This window comes from Gossypium arboreum, chromosome 6 (assembly GCF_025698485.1).
Source record: "Gossypium arboreum isolate Shixiya-1 chromosome 6, ASM2569848v2, whole genome shotgun sequence".
In the NCBI taxonomy this organism is placed as follows: Eukaryota; Viridiplantae; Streptophyta; class Magnoliopsida; order Malvales; family Malvaceae; genus Gossypium; species Gossypium arboreum.
The window spans coordinates 17,965,213-17,975,770 of record NC_069075.1 but is presented as its reverse complement, the minus strand read 5'-3'; positions in this window follow the sequence as shown (position 1 = coordinate 17,975,770).

Sequence of the window (10,558 nt, the reverse complement as noted above, 5' to 3'; positions counted from 1 at the left end):
TAACAAAACTCATAAGGAAAGGAGAACCATTTGTATGGACTGAGAAGCAGCAGGGAGCTTTTGAGAAGTTGAAGAAAGTTCTGATTGAAGCACCTGTGTTAATTCAGCCAGAGTTTGGGAAGGATTTTACTGTGTACAGTGACGCATCACACGTGGGTTTGGGCTGTGTGTTAATGTAGAAGGGTAAGGTGGTTGCATATGCATCACGATAGACCTCACGAAGGGAACTATCTTACTCTTGATTTAGAGTTGGCAGTAGTGATATTTGCACTTAAGATTTGGAGACATTACTTGTACGGAGAAAGGTGTATTATGTACACTGACCATAAGAGTCTTAAGTATTTGTTGACTCAGAAGGAGCTGAACCTTAGGCAAAGGAGATGGATTGAGTTACTTAAGGATTATGACTGTTCGATCGAGTATCACCCAGGCAAGGCTAATGTGGTAGCCGATGCTCTAAGTCTTAGAGCTGTATCTGATCTAAGAGCAATGTTTGCTCGTCTGAGTCTGTATGATGATGGAAGTCTGTTGGCTGAGTTGCAATTGAGGCCAACCTAGGTGGATCAGATTAAGGAAAAGCAGTTGAACGATGAGTCTTTGTTTTCGAGGAAGAATTTGTGTTCCGAAGGACTCTGATTTGAGGTAGACAATATTGAAGGAAGCTCATGGAGGACTTTGTGCCATGCATCCTGGAGGGAACAAGTTGTATCATGACTTGCGAGAATTGTACTGGTGGCCTAGACTTAAACGAGAAGTAACGGAGTTTATAGGAAAATGTCTGACATGCCAGCAAGTGAAAGCTGAGCATCAATTACCTTTTGGACTGTTGCAGCCAGTGAAGATACCACTTTGGAAGTGGGAGAGGGTAACCATGGACTTTGTGAGTGGGCTGCCTTGACACCATCGAAGAAAGACTCGGTGTGGGTGATTGTGGATAGGTTGCCCAAATCAGCCAATTTTATACCTGTATGTACTGACTTTTTGCTTCAAAAGTTAGCCAAGCTGTATGTGGCGGAGATTGTACGACTTCATGGAGTCCCAGTTTCGATTGTCTCTGACCGGTATCCCAGATTCACATCTCGATTTTGGCAAAAGTTGCATGAGGCGTTGGGGACGCGATTGAACTTTAGTACGGCTTTCCATCCCCAAACTGATGGTCAGTCAGAGAGGGTTATTCAGATTCTAGAGGACATGTTGAGGGGATGCGTGATTGACTTTCGAGGTAGTTGGGAGGATTACTTGCCGTTGGCAGAATTTGCGTACAATAACAGTTACCAGGTGAGTATTCGAATGGCACCGTATGAAGCATTATATGGACGAAGGTGTCGTACACCTAGTTGTTGGACTGAACCAGGAGAGCGACAAATTCTTGGACCAGAGTTGGTAGCTGATACTGAGGATAAGGTCAGAATAATTAGGGACCGGTTAAAAGAAGCATCTGATAGGCAAAAGTCACATGCAGATTTGAAGCGTAAGGAGATTGAGTACTCAGTAGGTGATATGGTCTTCTTAAAGGTTTCTCCTTGGAAGAAGATATTAAGGTTCGGTAAGAAGGGCAAGTTGAGGCCGCGGTTCATTGGGCCTTATCGGGTTTTGAAGCAAGTAGGCCCAGTGGCTTATCAGTTGGAATTGCCTCTAGAGTTAAACAGGATTCACGATGTTTTTCACGTCTCCATGTTAAGGCGTTATCGTTCTGACCCTGCTTATGTCCTGCCAGTTGTAGAAATTGAAGTTCAGACTGATTTGACCTTTGAGGAAGAACCCATACAAATTTTAGATCAAGAGGTTAAAGTTCTAAGAAGGAAGTCGGTTCCGTTGGTAAAAGTACTGTGGCATAATCATGGAAAGGAAGAAGCTACTTGGGAATCAGAAGAGACTATGCGTCAACAATACCTTCAACTATTTGGATCAAGTAAATTTCGAGGCAGAAATTTCTTTAAGGGGGGTAGAGTTGTAACGCCCCAATTTTTGGGAATTCTATGAATGTTGGCATAAGTTTAATTATGTTAGTGGGCCTCTAGAAAGCCAAGCTTAAGATAGAACCCGACAATTTTAGTTAATTTTTGTTCCATAAGAAAAAAGGGGTGAAATTATGAAATAGAACCTATGTGAAAATGTTTGAAATGCTATAGGCTAAATTGAAGTGGCCAAATAAATAGGAGTGCAAAATAGGAGGATTTGCATGACAAACCTCCCATTTTACATGAAGTGGCCAACCATCATGTTATTGTAGACAATATGAGCACTTGATATCCATAATTTATGGTACAAATTGATACAAATTGATAATGGGTTAGGTAAATGTTCCATGATAATGGATTAGGTAAATATTCCATGATAATGGGTTAGGTAAATGTTCCATGATAATGGTTTAGGTAAATGTTCCATGATGGGAATTTCATGTCTTTTGTATTAAATAATTAAATGGATGAAATATGAAATTTTATTAAAAGAAAAAGGGGTGAAAAGAACAAAGTTTTGTCCATCTTTGTTCATCATAGCCTAAAGTTAGAGAAGAGAAAGGAGAGGAGAAAGCTCTTGAATGTTCGGTCACTTGGGGAAGAAAATTGAAGGTAAGTTCATGGTAGTTTGCTTCTATCTTGATGTTCATGAGTTCTTCTAGATTCTACCTTAACTCTTGAAGCATATTTTGGTTTTTAGTTGTGTTGTGAGCATTTAGTCATGAATTAAAATGAAGGAAATGGTTGCTGTTTCATGTTCTTTTGATGAAAAATGGAAGATAGGTGAAGTTGAGCCAAACAAATGAGCATGCATGTGCCTTAGATGCTAAGGGGAAAAATCGGCTAACATGTTGTGTTTTAAAATGATGAAATGGAGATTATACTTAAGTAAAATCATAGATATGTGATGATTGATTGGTGATATACTTGTTTAAATAACAAGCATGCAAGCTAGGTGTGAAAGAGTGATTTGGTAATAAATCTGCTTGGGACAGCAGCAGTAACGTGACTTTGGAAAATCACCATAAATTGTGGGAGATGAGTTAGAAGCTACATAAATTATGTAATTAAATATTAATGAGTCTAGTTTCAAATGAAATAAACGAGAACATATTTTGAATTCTTTACAATGAGAAATTTGATTCGTAATGAAGAGTGGTCAGATTAGTCAAACAGTGAAACATGAGAAACTTTAAGAAAAATCTGGTATTGATTGGCCAAACCAAAAATTCTGAAAATTTTATGGATAGAAGATATATGAGTCTATTTTCAGAGAAAATTAATGGAACTTGATTTGGAGTTTCGTAGCTCCAGTTATAAATAATTTAGTGACTGTTGCTCAGGAAGACAGCTTGCAGTGAAATTATGATTATGTGGTAAACATTGACAAAAAATTTGTTAATGAGTTGCTTATTGTTTTCTTATAAGCTTAATATGATCTGTAGGTGTGGTTGGCTGAATATTGTAAGGGGTTAATACGTAGTTCGTATTTGAATAGTTAGATTAATGTGTTAGTAATCCAATTGTAGGCGGTTCATGTGTGGATCTCACAAGATATCGTCGCAAAGCAGTGTGTAACTAACACCCTCTTTCTTAGTCGGATCGGCAAAAGTTGAAAAGCGAAATGCCGAAAACCAAGATTTTGTAGATTTGCGAGTGTACTAATGCTCGTGAGGTAAATCGATTAATGTTTTGGTAAGCTGCAAAATTTGGACCGCAAAGTGCATGATTTACGTGCTCTCGATATTTTGGGCTTAATGGGCCAAAATTGGAATGATAGACCCAACGGGCCCAATTCGTAAGAACCCTCGACGTGATTCATTAGTACGTGAAAAGTAGGAATATGCATGAAAAACCCTAAAATAGATAAATTACTGAAATACCTTTAAAAGTGGAAAATTTACAGTTTTACCCCTAGTAGATAAATTATCGAAATACCCTTAGGGTTAAATTGACCTAAATGCATGTTTGACTGCTGTTATTTACTGCATGCCATGTTGTTATTATATGATGCATGGGATTGGGATATTGACGGAGGAAGTACTGAAAGTGGCTTGTCCACGTACTGGAGGCTTTGCCTCAATTTACTGTTAACTGAGCAGCAAGGTTGCAACTGTGGAGTGTTGGGCTGGGTGGGTTGAGCTATTCCCCACATGAAGTGTAGGGCTGGTACGGGTGGAGTGTAGTGGTTAGTGGGTTGATTAGTCTCCCCAAATGGGCTTGCATATGGTATTGATGTTGCATGTATTTTAAAATGGGCCTATGGGCCATACTGTTATCTGAATAAGGGGCTAAGGCCCAGTTTATTGTAATCTAAAAAGGGCTCTGGTCCAATACCACTGTTACCTGAATGGGCTTAGGCCCAATAGGCTTGAGCTGACTTGGGCTTTGAATGAGTTTTCCTTACACACTGAGTTTCCCCAAACTCACCCCTTTTATTTTCATCCACGCAGGAAATCCCCAACCATAGTGGGCTTGGAGCTGTGAGGGAATTCGGAGTGGCCACCCGTTCTGAAAGTTTGGTTTTCTTCTAGTGAACTGGACATCCTATTATTTACGTTGAGGTTTTGGTTTTTAAATGTAATAAGGCCGCTTAATTATTTTTGATGGTTTTAATATGTATTACTAAGATAGGTATTACTTATTTTAACTGTTGAAATTGGATAGCTTTAGGGCGCGTTTTCAAAAAAAAAAAAAACAACAACAATTGATTTCAAAATAACACGACAACAAGCAAAGCTTCCGCAATGAAAGTATTTTCCAAAATTAATCACTTTTCCTAAAAAATGACTTAATCAAATCGGTTTCCTAGAAATATGCATGATGTTAAGGTGTGGTAATGGCGGTGTGCATGTCTAGGATTGGATCCGAAGGGAGCTTGGTACTTAAGTAGTCCGATAGACTCACCTCCTCTTTTAGGTTTCCTACCGTGCACGACTTCCATTCACTTTAACCAATAATGAAATTATCTTTTAAAACACTAAGTAGGTTTTTCTGGATCAACAATATAAAATGTTTTGAACGCTTCGATATGGCATGTCGGATCCGGCTATAATGTCTGGGTTGGGTTTGGGGTGCTACAATCGATTTTGGGTAGGTTATCTGTAACACCCCTAACCTAGGCTCGACGCTAATACCGGGTACGAGGCATTATCATTCACAAATCACATACACACGTACATGTCGGATCATACGAGCTCGTGAAAAATTAAAACTTTTTCAAAATTTGTCTAAAACTTCTAATCATGGGCCAACAAGGCCCAAAACATCTCTTGGAAACCAATTGGGTCCTTTAACCAACACTTGGAAAATGACCTTTAAAACAAGGCACACGCCCATGTGGATGGACAACATGCCCATGTGGAACTTGAACATGGTCGTGCTGATGGCCTGTGTGGCACACACGACCTAAGCACCTAGGGACACTCCCATGCCCCTTACCCGTGTAGATTTATTTTTCAATTCGAACCTACAGGGGTTTTCACACGGCCTTGACACGCCCATGACTCAGCTCGTGTTTGAAAACCTTGACATTCTATTTTTGACGTCAGTAATCCTTAAGGGTTACACGGCCAAGGCACACACCTGTGTGCTAGGCCGTACCCTTCACACGGATAAGACACACGGTCGTGTCTCTGCCTGTGTGTTTACTACCATGCATACTGACTTGCAAATTTAACGTGCAAGGGACACACGGCCAGACAACATGCCCATGGGGCTAGCCGTGTGTCTACCTGTGTAGACAAAATAGGGCTATTTACCAAGCCTTTTTGCCACCCTTATTTGCATCGACCTATATAACATCTAACATGACAAATCCACGAACAAGACAAAGTCTAATCAACCACACAAGGCATTAACCCATTCATGAAAATATCATCATCATTTTCATATATCAATAATGAATATTAGCCATTATCCAAGGCTTTATACAAAACCAAGGGGTTCATCTCAAGCTAACACCTTGGCTAAATTAACATTGACACAAAAATCAAAATTCTAAGCCCTATACATACCAAACTCAAAATAATAAAACCAACTATACCAAGTGCTTTGGTTGATAGTGTGATCGATGCCTCCGACGTCCAATGATCCTCGAGCTAATTAGGCGGCACTATAAGAAAATGGAAAGGAGAGGGAGGAAGCATAAAGCTTAGTAAGTTGTATGCAAATAAATATAATGACAACTTCACCATTTGATACGTGATATTCGTGACAGGTTTTAAATATTTATAATGAATCCTTATTAAAACTAACTATTATCACGATGAAGGTAAGTGTACCTATCGAACAGTAGTATAGCTTTAGCAAGACTAGATTATCGAACCCAAAGAAACTAAAAGTACTAGTATCAACTTTCTTTTTATTATCTAGCCTAAAAAATAAAATGGTTTTGTTTATCTAACTAATTAACTAAACTAAGAAATCACAGAAAGAAAATTTGGGGAAAATACATTTTGGAAAACTCAATTGATTAAGACAGTACCTAAGGAAAAATCCACCTAGACTTCACTTGTTATTTGACTCTGAATCGGACGATTTATTCATTCAATTTGTTCCGTAGAGATCCCTAAGCTATACTATTATCTCTCTCAAGACTAACAACGTCTAACCCTAGATTTAATAATTGAAATCTCTTTCTAATTAACGCCCTAGGGTTGCATTAACTCGATTTATGGATCCCTTTGTTAGGTTTCACCCTAATCTGGCAAAATCTTGTCACCTTAATCTGGAAAAATCTTGTCACCCTATCTCTAGGAGCACAGTCAACTCCACTTGATTATGACAAATTTACTCTTAGACAGGGTCTATTTCTCCTCTGAATAAGAGTTTAAATTGAATCAATATCCTAGAATATCAAAACAAGAATTAAGAACACATAATTAAGAACAAGTTAAATATTTATCATACAATTCAGATAATAATAACAAGATCCGTCTTAGGTTTCATCCCCCTTAGGTATTTAGGGTTTTAGTTCATACTAATGAAAGAAAAAATCTCAAAAGAATAAAAATAACAAAACATAAGAAAACCCAAAACTCTTGAGGGAATTTGAAGGGAGATCTTCAGTCTTGATGGTGAATCTGGCTTCTAAGATGGATCGATCGGCTTTCCTTGAGCAATTCCTTGCTTCCTCCTCTGCCTCCCCTGTCTAAGTGCGTCCTCAGGTGTTTTAAATAGGCTTTGGAATGCCTAAGAGCCCTCAAAAGTCACCTTTTCCGAATAGGACTCTGCTTGGGCTCGACAGGGACACGCCCGTATGCGATTACTTCAGGCTGTGGTCATGCCTATTAAATAGGCATGGGCATGTGGTCTACCCGTGTGTGTCGTGCTTCGATTCTGCCAAATTGACACGGCCGTGTGGTCTGCTCGTTTGAGGAAGTCCAGGCCGTGTTGATTTCGTATGTTGGCCCATTTTCTTCGTTTTGGCCCGTTTCTCGTTCCTTTCACTCTCCTATGCTCACCTAAGTATAAAACATGAAATTAAGGCATTAGGAGCATCAAATTCACCAATTTTAAGGAAAAATCATCCATAAAATGTGCTAAGCATGGGATAGAAATATGTATAAATTACGGTTTATCAAATACCTCCATACTTAAGCATTTACTTGTCCTCAAGCAAAATCCTCAACTCATAATCAAAATAAATTCTCATCAACTTATAATTTCTATTGATAATATCTCAAAATAATCCATAGGTAATCATACATTGAAAATTCAACTGAAAGAACATCAAAGTTTCAAACATTCCAAGTTGAGCATTTTATCATGAAAACATAGGTGTCTCCCCTCATCTAAGTAATTACCTTTGATTCAAAATATCACAAAGTTTCACATCCTCACTAAAGATTCACTCAAATCACTCGAGGTGTTTAAGGACAATAAATGAAGCACTCAATAGTCAATAATGAAAAGTCATTACTATAGGCTTGCATGAAAATCAAATTTCCCCCACTATAAATTGAGATGAAACATTAATCAAAAGGTCTTTAGAGGGTTGTAACGTGGCTTTGGTTAGAGGGTGTGGTCACAAACTGAAACAAATGGTTAGAATCGAGATTGAATTAAAAAATTGCCTAACTAGGAAAATGACTAGTCATCAATTGTGTACAACAAAGCTTTTTCTCAGAATATAGAATTTAACTTCTTTAGCTCAGAAGATCACTACTACTAGTATGTATACATGTATATATATATATATAAATATATATATTTAGGAACAAGTCAAATTACAAAATAGAATAAAACATAGCTAAGCAACTATTCCAACTCAAATCTCGACAAAAATAGGGATCAAATTAATTTAGGGGATTTCAACAATAATGAGTTATGGGTTAATATTGAGGGTAAATCAATGAATGGGTTGTTAGGCTCAAGGGGGTTCACTAAGGGTTAGTTGTGAAGGTAGGCTTTTATGGAGTGAGTAGGTTAAACTTAAGTGCCTTTATCATTTTGACATATCAAATCAAATGGTGTGGTCTTGACATGCATAATCAAGCAAGTTCTAGAATAACAATTCAATACTGACGCACTCATAATAACAGTGACCATGAAAGAAATAATAGATGCTCTAAAGGCTTAAGATCTCATAAAAATTATGGCTTTTTGATGTTTAAACTTGTGAATTCCAACTCAAAATAATACCTAAACTTGGGGGAACAACCTAAAAATTTTTAATTCTTCAAAAATCAACTTATCATGCTTGATTCCCTAATTTCTTAAAGTTTAAACAATCAATGCATAAATGCCTATGTTTTAATTCAAGACATATCAATAAAAATCATAAGTTAATTAAAATCCATTCTAATAATGATATGAGTGATTCACGTAAGAAGAAGACAGAATTCGGGGATTTCAAATGGTGATATAAAAGACCCCCCACACTTAAGATGTACATTGCCCTCAATGTACAAAGGTAGATATATTGAAAAAGATAGATTTATAATCATAAGATAGGGAGAGAAGTGAGACTTCCTGAATGATGAATGAACTCCTTGAATTCGTGTTTTGGAGAATAATCGGCGTGAGATTAGAGGAGGATACTCCGGTGGTGGTAGAGGTTGGGTTCCACAAATGCTGCGCCAAAAGAATATTTTATCTCAAGTTGGCTATGGTCATGGTCGAGCAGGACATGACAGTCGTGGAGAACCTTTCCCAGTGGAGTTTTGAGTTCCTGAGTAATAGTGAGCTTTGGAGTTCGTGGCAGCGCACAGGCGTGGCAGGAGGCCGTGTGAATTTACAGCAGCTAGGGTTAGGGATTTTCGGTGAAGGAGATGATGAATAGTGAAAGGTATTTATAGATTTTGGGACACACGGCTAGGGAACACGCCCGTGTTCCTCAATTTTTGCCCGTGTGATTCGCAAATTTTGAATTTGGGCGCATCTAATATTTGACCCATGCCTGTGTTCCTTAGGTGTGTGGGTGCACACGGCCGTGTCGCATAGCCGTGTCTGTCTTCGTTCGCTTCTCTCACGCCTGTGTATGTAGGCGTATGCCCATGTTAATCTAACAGGTTCGACCATGGGTTCTAGACACGAGCGTGGCGAATGCCCGTGCAATTTTCTCAAGTTCAACCACGATTCTAAGACACGAGCGTGTTGCACGCCTATGTTGTTTTGGCTTGTTCACCCACAGTCCTAACGCACGGCCGTGGCGACTTATCGCATCCCGTGTTGGGGAAAATTTCGCCCTGTTTTCACACGGCCTAAGGCACGCCCGTGTGCCTAGCCGTGTATGCTTTAGAAAGCCTACGTTTCATGAGTCGGTTAGTATGTTAGATGTTAAAACTAAAATTTAAAGAAATTAATATTGTTAGTGATCTCATGATTCGTAACAAGTAATAAATATTTATAATGAAGATCAAACCTAGACTAACTATTATCACGACGAAAAGGCAAGCGCACCTATCGAACAATAGTATAGTAATGGCAAGACCGGGTTATTGTACCCAAGGGAACCAAAAGTACTAGTAATAACTATCTTTTTATTATCTAACCTAGAAATAAAGAGGGGTTGTTTATTAAACTAATTAGCTAAACTAATTAACTAATTAAACTAAAGTAAAGAGAAAAGTTGGAAAAAGACTTGAAGAAAATTAATTTGATAAAGATGACACCCAAGGAGGAATCCACCTAGATTTCACTTGTTATCGACTCGAACCGCATTTATTTATTCACTTGACTTGATCCGTGAGACTCCTAACCTATGTTATTATCCCTTTCGAGACTAATAACGCCTAACCCTCAGTGGAATTAATCAAAATTTCTTTCTTAATTAAAACCCCTAGGGAAGCAGTAAATCACTCTATGGACTCTCATATTAGGTTTCACCCTAATCCGGCAAAATCTCGTAACCCTATTTCTAGGCATTCGATCAACTCTGCTTAATTATGCCAAATCTACTCTTAGATAGGGACTTTTGCTCCTCTGCATAAGCACATCAAATTATGAACTAATACCCAGAATATTAACTAAAGCATTAAGAACACATAATTAAGAACAAATCAAGTATTTATAATATAGTTCAGATAATAGTAACAAGATCCATCATAGGTTTCAACCCCCTTAGGTATCTATGGGTTTTAGTTCATAATAAG